This window comes from Mesocricetus auratus, unplaced genomic scaffold (assembly GCF_017639785.1).
Source record: "Mesocricetus auratus isolate SY011 unplaced genomic scaffold, BCM_Maur_2.0 Super-Scaffold_100676, whole genome shotgun sequence".
NCBI lineage: Eukaryota > Metazoa > Chordata > Mammalia > Rodentia > Cricetidae > Mesocricetus > Mesocricetus auratus.
This window is the reverse complement of record NW_024429266.1, coordinates 24860390-24873167: the sequence shown is the minus strand read 5'-3', so window position 1 is coordinate 24873167 and position 12778 is coordinate 24860390. Positions and strand designations below refer to the sequence as shown.

The 12778-nt window shown below is 41.7% G+C and overlaps 1 long non-coding RNA gene across 1 annotated transcript; it reads left to right on the top strand.

The window, feature by feature from the left end:
- The first annotated feature begins 178 nt into the window (after window positions 1-178).
- Window positions 179-11916, top strand: LOC121136867. Its single transcript, XR_005874042.1, has 3 exons — window positions 179-473; window positions 11641-11729; window positions 11839-11916. It is a non-coding gene; the product is annotated as an uncharacterized LOC121136867 (long non-coding RNA).
- Window positions 11917-12778: the final 862 nt, after the last annotated feature.

Genomic DNA, 12778 nt, shown 5'->3' with positions numbered 1-12778 from the left:
ATGTGTACCTTTCTGGCTCCGCAGCCTACATATTTGCTCTCCTCCCCAAGTATCTTTTCCTGACCACAGTCCCAAATTCATTCTACTTGGCTGCAGCTGGAGGAACAGTAGCGCGTTAGTAATTCGTCCCCAGCAGAGCCACCGTAGCTCTCGCTGCACATGCGTAGGCATAGAGGGTTTTAGAAGTGTTGCGTGTGTCCTGTCTTTGAACTCTCCTGGTGAGAGGCGTTTAGAGTCTGGGAGTTCCCTTCGCCAACGTTGTTGGCACGTACCTCAGCCCTGCCCACATGGTGGGCCGCACCCCTTCTCGTCCGCCCCCTCGCAGGCCGGCTCCCGAGGTTTGCTCGCCCAGGTGAGCCCCGCAGACTTAACAAAGAGCACAGGCGCACCCTCGTGTGCCACCTCGCGGCGGCCTCCAGGAGAGCCTTGGATAGGACCTTCTGGGCTGAAGTAGACCTTGGCTGCTAATTTCTGTAAGTTCTGCTTTAAACCGTCACAGAAGGCACCAACATTAGCATTTATTTATTTATTTTTGCGTCTCTTAAGTGCCCCGCTCAACATCCCTACTTACTACCTCAATACCTGGGTCAGACATTGCGTACCTCAGTCCTTCATAAACACACGGAAGTAAGTTTATTCTGTAGCTAAATATGAGTAACCACGGCCCGCGGGACACAGATCCAGGTTGCCCAAATACCACGTTCCAACTGGTATCTCATGAACTTATAGTGACAGAAAGGGAGAAAGTTATGAATCAAGTCCTCTTTCAAATACGTTTGGAGAACATCAAGCACGCAGATTATAGCAAAGCCTGGGGTAACCCTCGGATACTATCTGACTCCTAGAGGCCAGTGGCCAGTTTGTACTGTCTGAAAGGATTTGAGTCAGATGTACAAGGATAAGCTGTTCAAATACACTAGTGTATTTGAGCTTAGACAATTAAGGGTGTTAAAGATATCTCAATGATTTGTTCAGAACCTCAAGTTCCCACCCTTCCACAGTCACTGAAATCTAATCAGTCAGCATCGTGGAATCCTTAACACGGGTAGGAGCCGCCCCTCAACTTCAGCTCGCATTTCCTTCCTTTTCTCCTGTTCCTTTCTGACAGCCCAGGCTGGTCTCAAACTCAACTCTTGCCACACAGCCCAGGCTGGTCTTGAACTCCTAAGCATCCTGACTCCACCTTCCAAGTGTTGGCATTTCAGGTGTGTGCCAGCTTGCCCACCCTCCTCTATTGTCTCTTCTTTGGGGGCTTTACACTTCTAAGAAAGAGTGTTTGGGAAAGACTAGAGTCTAAAAGGGGCGGAGGCTGGATTTCTGTTCGTTTTTACTGGTTTGTCATGCCCACGAATCTGTAAGTACTTTGAGGGCTCATAAAATGTTTACTATTGCTGTTTCAGCACTTTTCAATTGTTCTCATGCTTTCTCCTTAAGTAAGGGTTCCTGGTATGTTGGGTTTAAAGGACTTGTTTTACCTGAACATTGAGAAAGCGAACAGGAAAAAAAAATTCTGCATTATTGGGGGGGTGTTCTCTTGCTTTATATATATATAAGAGAAGGCAATCTAGGCAGTAGAAGGGATGAGCAGAATGTCAGGATAAGTCTGGCTGCTATTTCCCAGATACTCCTGCTTGATCCTAAACAAGAATTGATTATATAGGAACTTCTTTTTAAAAACCTTACAAGGCCAGGGGTGGTGGTGTGTGCCTTTTTATCCCAGTGCTTGGGAGACAGAGGCAGGGGGATCTCTGTGAATTTAAGGCCAGCCTGGTCTACACAGGGAGTTTTAGTACAACTATATATATATACATATATGTATATGTATATATATATGCAACTGTCTCAAACACACACACACATACACAAAACTAACTAACTAAACAGAAACCAAAACCAACCACAAATCAACCAAAACTTTATAAAAGCATTGTTTGTCTTTTGTTTATTTTGTCCATTTAATAAATCATAGTCCATTTCCCCTTCATTGACTGTAGTTCATCTTCAACATTATTTGGTGGTTATGGTATGCCACTTTATGCCATAATCTTTTGTTGGAGTTACCTTGTTTTGAGCTTTCCTATCACAATGTACAACTTTGTGTCTTAGGGTTTTTTATTGCTGTGAAGAGACACCATGATCACAGCAACTCTTACAAAGAAAACATTTAATTGAGGGGGTGGCTTACAGTTTCAGAGGTTCAGTCCTTTATCATCATGACAGGGGGCATGGCAGAGTGCAGGCAGGTGCAGTGCTGGCTACCTCTTGACCAGAAAGCACCAAGACGTCAGCTGAGTGAAACTTGAGAAAAGAGATCTCACAACCCATCCCCACAGTAATACACTTCCTCCAACAATAGCACACTTCCTTTGACAAGGCCACACCTCCTAATAGTACCACTCTCTTGGGGGTCATTTTCTTTCAGATCACCACAGTTGGTAAATCTGTATGTGTGCTTATGATGATTTGACTAAATTCCTTTAAGGAGGTATTTTCTAGGCTGGGCAGTGGTGCCACACACCTTTAATCACAGCTCGTGGGAGGCAGAGGCAGGCGTATCTCTGTGAATTCAAGGCCAGCCTGGTCTACAGAGGGAGTTCCAAGACAGCCAGAGGTACACAGATAAACCCTGTTTAGATAAAACAAAGCAAGACAACAACAATAAGAAACAATACAAAAAAGAGGGACTTTTGGGTTAGAGAATACATATTTCTTTACATCTCCTGGTATCTATAACCACCGGCACACCTGGGAAAGAGTGAGATTTTCCTCCGGTACTGGACATTGGGTATACTTGCTTCTGTTTCTAAGTTGAAATAAGACTTTTATCCCGAGGCTGCTGTGAAGGGCAAAGGGAGCACCGCACAAGAGCCCCATGTGCCTTCCCCCAGGTTAATGTATTTGTAGGTCCCAGTAAAACAACAGGGATTTGATGTGCAGCCCTTGGCTCAGAAGTTACTGTGCCCCTGCTTCACTCACGATTAATTCCTTCTCTACTTACAATTTGCCTTCTGCTTCCAAACCTCCTTTCTGAAAGGTCACCATTGGCCTTGTAAACTCTCCATAGCATCTCAAGCATAGCTTTTTCCTGAGTCTTGCTGGCTGCTCTTCATCTCTCTTGATACTTAGCATGTGTTCCAGATTCTCTGGGGCACTGTTCCCTCTCTCTCTTCTTTGCATTCCTCTCTTCCCTGAGTCCCTTCACTGACTCTCCCTTAATGACTCATCTGCACTGTTGACTGTTTTGGTTGTAGAGAATCCACATTTCCTTTTGTTATATCCGGTGGAGGTAGAACCTAGTATTAAAGTGACAGGGCCAGTCTTGCCTCTTCCTGAGGTTGATGGGAGTGTAAGCATGTACCTTTGGCTCTGCCAGCCAAGTCCTTGCTCCCAGGATTCTGACCCCTAAGAAAATGAAGTGACCTCATTAGTTTTTATTATTGGTTTGACACAACCTAGAGTTACCTGGGAAGAGGGAACCTCTGCTGAAGAATTGCCCTGATTAAATTTATCTGAACCATGTCTGTGAGAGACAGTCTTGTTTGATGATTGATGTGGGAGGGCCCAGCCCACTGTGGGCAACACCATTCCTAGGCAGGAGGGCCTAGCCTGTCTACACAAGGTAGATGAACACCAGTGAGTTCCTCTGTGGTGTCTGCTTCACTCCTGGCCCTGATCCTTCAATGGTGGACTATGATATGAAAGTGTAAGCTCTGGTCATGGTGTTTCACAGCAACAGAAAACACAGCCAGCACAAGCAGCAATGTGAAGACATTTGGAGGGTTCATTCACTGTGGTGGCAGCTGTGGGGGAACCAGATGTCTTTACTCTTTTGTGACCACTCTTTATTCCTTCTTTTACTTCTGTATTAAAAATCAATATTTTTACAAATTAAAATTTGTAAAATTTGAAAAAAATTAAAAAATTTACAAAGGGTCTCATTGTAGCCAATTTGGCCTTAAACTTACTATGTAGCTCAGGCTAACTTTGAATTCTCATCTTCCTTCTTTTGCCTCCTAAGCATTAGGTTGGGGTGCCATCGTACTTGGTGCTATCATATATATCACAAAGTTCCTCTGCAATGTTGGGGCATCCATCTTCAGCCTACAGGCTTACAATATTTGGCATACTTTTCAGTGAGGCAGGAATCTCAAAGGACTGTCTTGCCTTGTTTTGGCAAAGTTCAGCAGTTAGTTTTCTCCTTCTATTTATTCTCTTCTGTGAGTCCTGCATGTCCGGTTTATAAGGCATACTGTCAGCTGTCAAAGCAAAGCAGTTCTTTGTCCAAATGGCTAGCCTTGCCACATTGAAAGCAAACTTGATATGGAATTTCTTTGATGCCTATCCTCCTTTTATGAAGTAAATTGGTGCTTCCAGGAGCAGATGTGTCAGTGTCATGAAAAACCTTAGGTTATTAAACATCTTAAATGCCATATTCTGTAGTTCTTTGAAGTGTTTGAAAACCATCAATCTGTCTAAAGTACACCTATTTAAACTTGAAAACATACCTAATGTGACTACAAGTTTGATTATTATAGATTAACAACTAACATCATTTCTTAATTATTCATTGAATTTTAAATGAGTTGAATAAGCACAATATCCCAAACAAGAGTAAAAACATATATAGCATAATAAAAATAATTTTAAATTTGTATCAGTGTACTAAAACCCATGCCAAAGCAAAATATTTGGGGTCAGTAGTTATCTTCTTATCCTATATTCCCCTAAATGATAATGAACATCCATAATCTACCAAATAACCAAATCCACCCACCCCATCTCTTGAGAATGTGGGCATTGTGTTCTCCACTCCTGTTGTCTGTGGGCGAAAGCATTTTTAGGGGTCCCTGAGAAAATTTGAGATAATGGTCAAGCCCTGGAAAGACCAACTCTAATCTTTGTTGATAGCTATCACCTGTGAAGATTCAGAAGCTCTTCCCTGATCAAGCCTGATCCATACCAATCCTGAAGGAATTCCCAACCTCTCGTCTCCTGTGGGAACAAAAGCAAAACCTTTTCTCCAAAGCAGTGTTATCTTTTAAATTCCATTTTGCAAATACATTTTTTGACTTCCATTTTACAGTTAAGGCATTCCTAAAGTATACAGACTGGTTTATTTCAATAGCCCCTCTTTCAGTTTAGCAGCTGTCCTTTGCTTACCAGCAGTGAAAAAATTCAAGGTCAATGCAGCAACATACAGGATCCAGACTCCCTGTGTATTTTTCATCTTAAGCACCACCTAGCTCCCAAATAAATACACAGAGGCTTATTCTTATTTATGAATGCCCGGCCTTGGCGTGGTTTGTTTCTAACCAGCTTTTCTTCACTTAAATTATCCAGTCTATCTTTTGCCTCTGGGTTTTTTCTTTCTCTAGTCTATATGCCTTTCTTTACTTACTATTCCATGGCTTGCTACGTAGCTGGGTGGCTGGCCCCTGATGTCTTCTCTTTTTCTCCCTTTTCATTCCTTAATCTCCTCTTCCCAGATTTCCCTTCCTATTTATTCTCTCTGCCTGTCAGTCCCACATCTTCTTTCTCCTGTCTAGCGATTGGCTGTTCAGCTTTTCTAGACCAATCAGGTGTTTTAGACAGGCAATGTAACAAATGCAACACATTTTTGCATCATTAAACAAATATATGTTCCACAGCATAAACAAATGTAACTGATATTACACAACACATATTAGTACCAAATATTTAAATATTTCCATGCCTCAAGAGAACATTACTTGTGGGATTAGATCAAAATTGGAGTTACCAGAGAATACACCTAGGAGGACCCAGGTCTCTATTTTTCAGATACCATTCCCACTTAAAAGACTCAGAGCTTCTTGAGAAAATGCTAATACCCAGGGCAACTATGGGAAATCTTCTATTGAAAGTAAAGACAGGACTGGAGATGCACCTCTGTTGATAGAGTATCTGCCAAGCATGCCCAAAGTCTTGGGTGTGACCCCCAGCACCACAGAAAGTCAGGAGTGGTGCTGCATCCATGAACTTAAGAGGCAGAAGAAGGAAGGTCAAGCTTGCCTTTAGCTATATAGTGAGGTTAGGGCCAGCTTGGATTACTTGAATTAAAAAAATTAGCAAAGATACATAAACCAAGCATGGTGATACATGCATGTAATTTTAGTACCTGAGTAGCTGAGGTAGAAGAATCAAGGCCACCTTAAGCTGTGTTGTGTGATTCTTTGTAAACAAAATAAAATAAAATTAAGATGTACTATGAACTTGATCCTCAATAGAAATAATAAGGCTGTTGAAACAGCTCAGCCTGTGCTTATCGTGTGTAAGGCCTTTAGCTCAGCCCTTCAACACTCACACACAAGACTGATAGAGTACTAAATAAAATAAGAATCTGTGAGCCCATACTGCTAACTAATACAGATATACATAAGTGCATACACACATGTGTATGCATAGAGGATATATAGTTATTTATAGTTTTATAACTTTTCCATATATTTAAAATTATTTCAAAATAAAGTATTACAAACTTCTATCCTTAACTTGTTTCTTATTACTCCAGTGCTTATAAATTCAACTATACTATGCATTTATAGATGCATTACGTTCCTTCATGCTTGTGCCCCTGCATAGTTCTTTGAAGAGCACACATTCCACAGTTGACCACCAGCCAGAACAGGGTCTGGCACTGACTACATACTCAGTAATGCTCAATATTGAATGCTTGATGTGTGCTACAGACGAATTTGTTTTTTAGATTGCAGAATTATGTGTATGACATCATGAATTTAAATACCAGAGAGCAGTGAGTCCAGTGGAAGATATGATCTGCTTTTTAGTAGAAAAAGATCAGAGAGTTCAAAATCAGGGACATAAGTAGATTACGTTTCAAACCAAAAGAGATAAAATTTCTTTTTTTTCAGATTCTTTAATTTAAATTAGAAACAAGCTAATTTGTTTTACATATCAATCCCAGTTTCTTCTCCCTCTCCTCCTCCCCTGCCCCCAACTAACTCCCTATCGCATCCCCTTTCTGCTCCCTAGGGAAGGCGAGGCCTTCCATGGGGGATCTTCAAAGTCTGTCATAACATTTGGAGCAGGACCTAGGCCCTCCCCTGTGTGTCTAGGCTGAAAGAGAGAGTATCCCTCTATGTGGCATGGACTTCCAAGTCCATTCATATACTAGGGATAAATACTGATCCATTGCCAAAGGCCCTATAGATTTCCCAGGCCTCCTAATTGACACCCACTATCAGAGGGTCTTGGTCAGTCCTATGCTGGTTTCCTAGCTATCAGTCTGGGGTCCATGAGCTCCCCCTAGTTCAGGTCAGCTGTTTCTGTGGATTTCACCAGCCAGGTCATGACCCCTTTGCTCATCACTCCTCCCTCTCTGCAACTGGATTCCAGGAGCTACTGGATGAAGGCTCTGCTTCCATAAGCTACTGGATGAAGGCTCTAGGATGGTATATAAGGTAGTCATCAGTCTCATTATCAGGGAAGGGCATTTAAGGTAGCCTCTCCACTATTGCTTATATTGTTAATTGGTGTCATCTTTGTAGATCTCTGGACTTTTCTCTAGTGCCAGATTTCTCTTTAAACCTATAATGGTTCCCTCTATTATGGTATCTCTTTTCTTGCTCTCCTCTATTTTTCCCCTGACTCAATCTTCCTGCTCCTTCATGTCCTCCTCTCCCCTCCTCTTTTCCTCTTTTCTTTCTCCCAACTCCCTCTCCCCTCTCCCCATGCTTCCAATTTGCTCAGGAGATCTTGTCCCTTTCCCCTTCTCCTGGGTGACCATGTATGTCTCTCTTAGGGTCCTCCTTGTTTCCTAGCTTCTCTGGTGTTATGGATTGTAGGCTGGTAATCCTTTGCTCTGTGTCTAAAATCCATATATGAGATATGAGTGAGTACATACTATGTTTGTCTTTTTGTGAGTGGGTTACCTCACTCAGGATGGTTTCTTTTAGTTCCATTCATTTGCCTGTGAATTTCAAGATTCCATTGTTGTGTCGTCCCCCCCCCCCCTTGCTGAGTAGTATTCCATTGTGTAAATGTACCACATTTTCTGTATCCATTCTTCAGTTGAGGGGCATCTAGGTTGCTTCCAGGTTCTGGCTATTACAAATAATGCTGCTATGAACTTGGTTGAACAGATGACCTTGCTGTATGAATGTGCATCTTTTGGGTATATGCCTAAGAGTGGAATTGCTGGTTCTTATTTTCCTGAGGAATTTCCATACTGATTTCCAAAGTGACTCTACTAGTTGGTACTCTGTCTAGCAGTGGAAGAGTGTTCCCCTTTTTCTACATCCTCTCCAGCATAAATTGTCATTGGTGTTTTTTATTTTAGCCATTCTGACAGGAATAAGATGATATGTCAGAGTTGTTTTGAGTTGCATTTCCCTGATGGCTAAGGATGTTTAGCATTTTCTTAAGTGTCTCTCAGCCATTTTAGACTCCTCTATTGAGAATTCTCTATTTAGTTCTGTAGACCACTTTTTAATTGGATTATCTGGTGTTTTGGTGACTTGCTTTTTGAGTTCTTTGTAAATTTTGGAAATCAGCCCTCTGTCAGATATGGGATTGATGAATATCTTTTCCCATTCTGTGGGCTACCATTTTGTCTTGTTGACTGTGTCCTTTGCCTTACAGAAGCTTCTCAGTTTCAGGAGGTCCCATTTATTAATTGTTGATCTCAGTGTCTGTGCTACTGGTGTTATGTTCAGGAAGTGGTCTCCTGTACCAATTCATTCAAGGGTACTTCCTACTTTCTCTTTTAAGAGGTTCAGTGTGGCTGGATTTATGGTGAGGCCTTTGACCCACTTGGACTTAAGTTTTGTGCATGGTGATAGATATGGATCTATCTTCAGTCTTCTACATGCCAGCATCCAGTTATGCCAGCACCATTTGTTGAAAATGCTTTCTTTTTCCCATTGTATAATTTCAGCTTCTTTGTCAAAAATCTGGTGTTCGCAGGTGTGTGGGTCCTTATCAGAGTTTTCAATTAGATTGCATTGGTCTACCTGTCTATTTTTGTGCCCATACCAAGCTGTTTTCAGGACTATGGCTTTATAATAGAACTTGAAGTCAGGGGTGGTGATGTCTCCAGAAGTTCCTTTATTGTACAGGGTTGTTTTGGCTGAGATAAAACTTTCTTTGCTTAAAGACCCTCCCATCAAGAATTCTTAGACAAAGAGAAACCAGTTCTATGGAAAAATAAGTATGTCTTCTTTCTCTACTTGTCATTAAAAATCTTTGAAGTAATGTCTCTAAGTTGGGAAAAATCTGTTGATTTTTATTTAGGGAGATGGAGAAATGGATCAGTTGTTAAGAGCAGTTGTTATTCTGTTCCCAGCACCCATGCCATGGCTTACAACCATCTACAACTCCAAGTGCACACACTACAGACAGACAGACACACACATACACACACTGAATGAATGGGTGGATGAATGTATGAATAAATAATTATAGATATATGTCTATAGTCAAACCCAAGTAAACTTTTCTATACACAGAAACTTCTTTGAGGCTGAACAGATGGCTCAATGGTTAAGAGTACTGACTGATCATCTAGAGGTCCTGGGTTCAATTTCCAGCACCCACATGACAGTTCACAATCATAGGTAATTCTACTTCTAGGCGATCTGACCTCATCTTCTTGTCTCTGTGAACAATAAATCTCAAAAATGAAGTAAAAATGTTGTTGTATTATAGATCTTTTTTTACTCTTTATACATAGACATCTGAGACATCCTTTCAAGTCAGCATTCAGGCCCATACCATTTTCTTTAAGGGTGCATTCCAATTCAGTGTGTAAATGTATTTAAATTTTGTTTAAACAGTTTGTGAACAATTTAGTTGGTTCCATTTCCCCCTCTTATTATGATAAAGGTAGGGTGAGCATCCTTGAAACTGACATATCCTGGTACATTTTGTTCTTTTTTTATTTTTAATTTCATTTTGCATTCCAACCAAGGTTCTCCCTCCCACCCCTCCTCCAGTCCCCCTCACCTTACTCCTATCCCACCCTCTTTCCTGTCTTTCCAGCAGGTAAGGGCTCCCATGGGGAGTCAAAGAAGTCTGGCACATTAAGTTGGGGCAGGACCAAGCCTCTCCCCACTGTGTTAAGGTTGAGCATCGTGCCCCCTCATAGGGAATGGGCTCCAGCAAGCTAACTCATATCAGGGATAGATCCTGGTCCTAGTGCCAGGTGCCCCTCAGATAGCCCAAGCTTCACAGCTGTCTGCCACATAAGGAGGGCCTAGTTCAGTTCTATGGAGGATCCATAGTTGTCAGTATAGAGTTCATGAGTTTCCACAAGCTTGGTTCAGCTGTCTCTGTAGATTTTTCCATCATGATCCTGACCTCCATTGCTCATTTATTCCATCCTCTCTCTTTGACTGGATTCCTGGAGCTTGGCCTGGTGCTTGGTTTGGATCTCTGCATCTTGTTCCTTCAATTACTGGGTGAAGTCTCTATGATGATAGTTGGGGTATTCACCAATCTGATTACAGGGGAAGACTAGTTCAGGCATCCTCTCTACTATTGCTAGGATCCTAGTCTTACTTGTGTCATCTTTGTGGATTCTTGGGAATTTCCCTAGCACCTGGTTTGTCCCTAATATTTTGCTAGTTCATACTCAGGGCAAATTCCTAGCAACAGGGTTGCTGTATTGGAAGCAATTGCTAGTTTTTTTCTCCTAAAAGAGATCATAATTAGCACTCCTACAATATTATCTGATGGCTTACAAGTGTGACTGTTCCTGGATGGGCCTCACAGACTTGGGACTGCTGAGCTCTATAGTTCCAGAGAAGCTGTGTACCTCCAGAGAAGCTGCGTACCTCCAGAGAAGCTGCGTACCTCCAGAGAAGCTGCGTACCTTCGAGGGCTTGGTGGCTCCTGACTTCTGCCCCGCCTGCCACTCTCACAGAAGAAACACATCTTCCATCATTTTGGTGCTCATTTCTTAGTGCCACAGGGAGTAGTTTTTTATGTTTATTTGAGACAGGATTTCTCTGTGTAACAGCTGTAGCTTTCCTGGAACTCGTTTTGTAGAACAGGCTGGTCTTGAACTCACAGAAATCCTCCTGCCTCTGCCTCCTAAGTGCTGGGATTAAAGGCGTGTGCCCCCATATTCAGTGGAGTATTACTTTTAATACACGTATTTTGTTTTAACTGCTTGTGTATTCTTTGATTTTTATATTTTGCTTTTTCCTTACTATATAAAACTGTAAATTGTGGATCTTACCTGTTTGCTTTTCTGTACCGCAAATATATTTCCTTGGTTTGTCAAAGAGTTTAAGGCTTTATTTACTTATTTTTGCTCAAAGAGAAACATATATATATATGTATGTATGTGTGTGTACATATACACATATATATATATTTAATGTAGTTAAATTTATCACACATCTGCCAAACAACTTACTGGCTTGGTACCCCCTGAAAATGCCCTTTCTATCCCTGGATCATTTGTGCATGTTTTTCCCCTAACATCCTGTGTGTGGGGCTGTGTTTTCCTTCCTTGTTGAAAATATCATGTTTTCCATAAATTACAATGCTGTACACATTTGGTTTATTTCTTGATTATCCATATTCTTTTACTGATGTCTATTTTCAAAGACTGTTTTACACTTTTCACTCTACATCCTTTACAAAAACAACTGCTAGGCATGGGTGGCATCTAAGGACAGAACACTTATCCAGTGAACGTTTGGATTGGACAGCAGCAAACAAAGAGCCCAGGCACCAGTACTCAGGTAATTTTATTTAGTTTTGCTGCTGCTGTTTGAGACAGTCTTTCTATATAGCCCAGGATAGCTTCAAACTTTTTATCCTTCTGTCTCCTTCATACCTCCGGAATGACAGGCATGTGCCAGCCATATCGTTTTGATTCTGATTGTCCTTCTGCCTCACCATAACTTCTTCAATGAAGCGTCCCAGGTAAGGAGATGTCCTTGGTTGGAGACATTAGGAAGGGCAGAATTATGGGTTTTTTGGTTTTGGTAATTTTCCCTGTTTTAATTTTCTGGAACCACCTAGAATAAGTGGCATAAACAATAGAAATTAATTTGTCCTAGTACCTACCAGATGCTAGAAGACAGAGGTCAATGTGTTGGCAGGGTTGGTTCCTTCTAAGACCCCTCTCCTTGACTTGTAGATGACCATTTTCTTCCAGTGTCTGTTCATGCCTAATCTCTTCTTACAAGACATCAGTCATATAGGATTAGGGCCTGCCCATATGACATCCTGTTTTCAAATGTAGCCACACTTTAAGATAGTGGAGGTTAGAATATCAATTCATGAATTGTGGGGAGACACAAGTCAGCCCATAATACTCCCCAACATGGGGAACTTATTCCTCAATAAATTCTGCAAGCATCAACTCAAATATCAACTCCAAGTTTCTAGGCCTTGGGGTCATGACCGTGAGTGACATGCTTTATACTTAGAACTTCACTGGGTTTAAGGTCGGCATAGAGGACTCATAGGCCAAACTGAGAAAGTAATTCTGTTCCTTTGTCCTGCCGCTGTACAGCGGGTCTGACTCTGTCTAGGAAGTGTCTAAGATTGAGGAAGTTCACTGAGACCCACACTGGGAGAATGAAGTTCAGTCATCCTTTAGAGCCATTATTGCAACATCTCTCTCAAGTTGGAGCTTTGGGCTCACCCAGGGGCTCTGTAGAAGAGTTGACTCATGTAGTCAGTATTTTATCCAGAGCATTCTGGGTACTAGCATTTGCAATATCCTAGGGGTCCTGAGAGGGATCACAGGGGCACTGACAAAACCCACAAGTGGGAAAAGCAT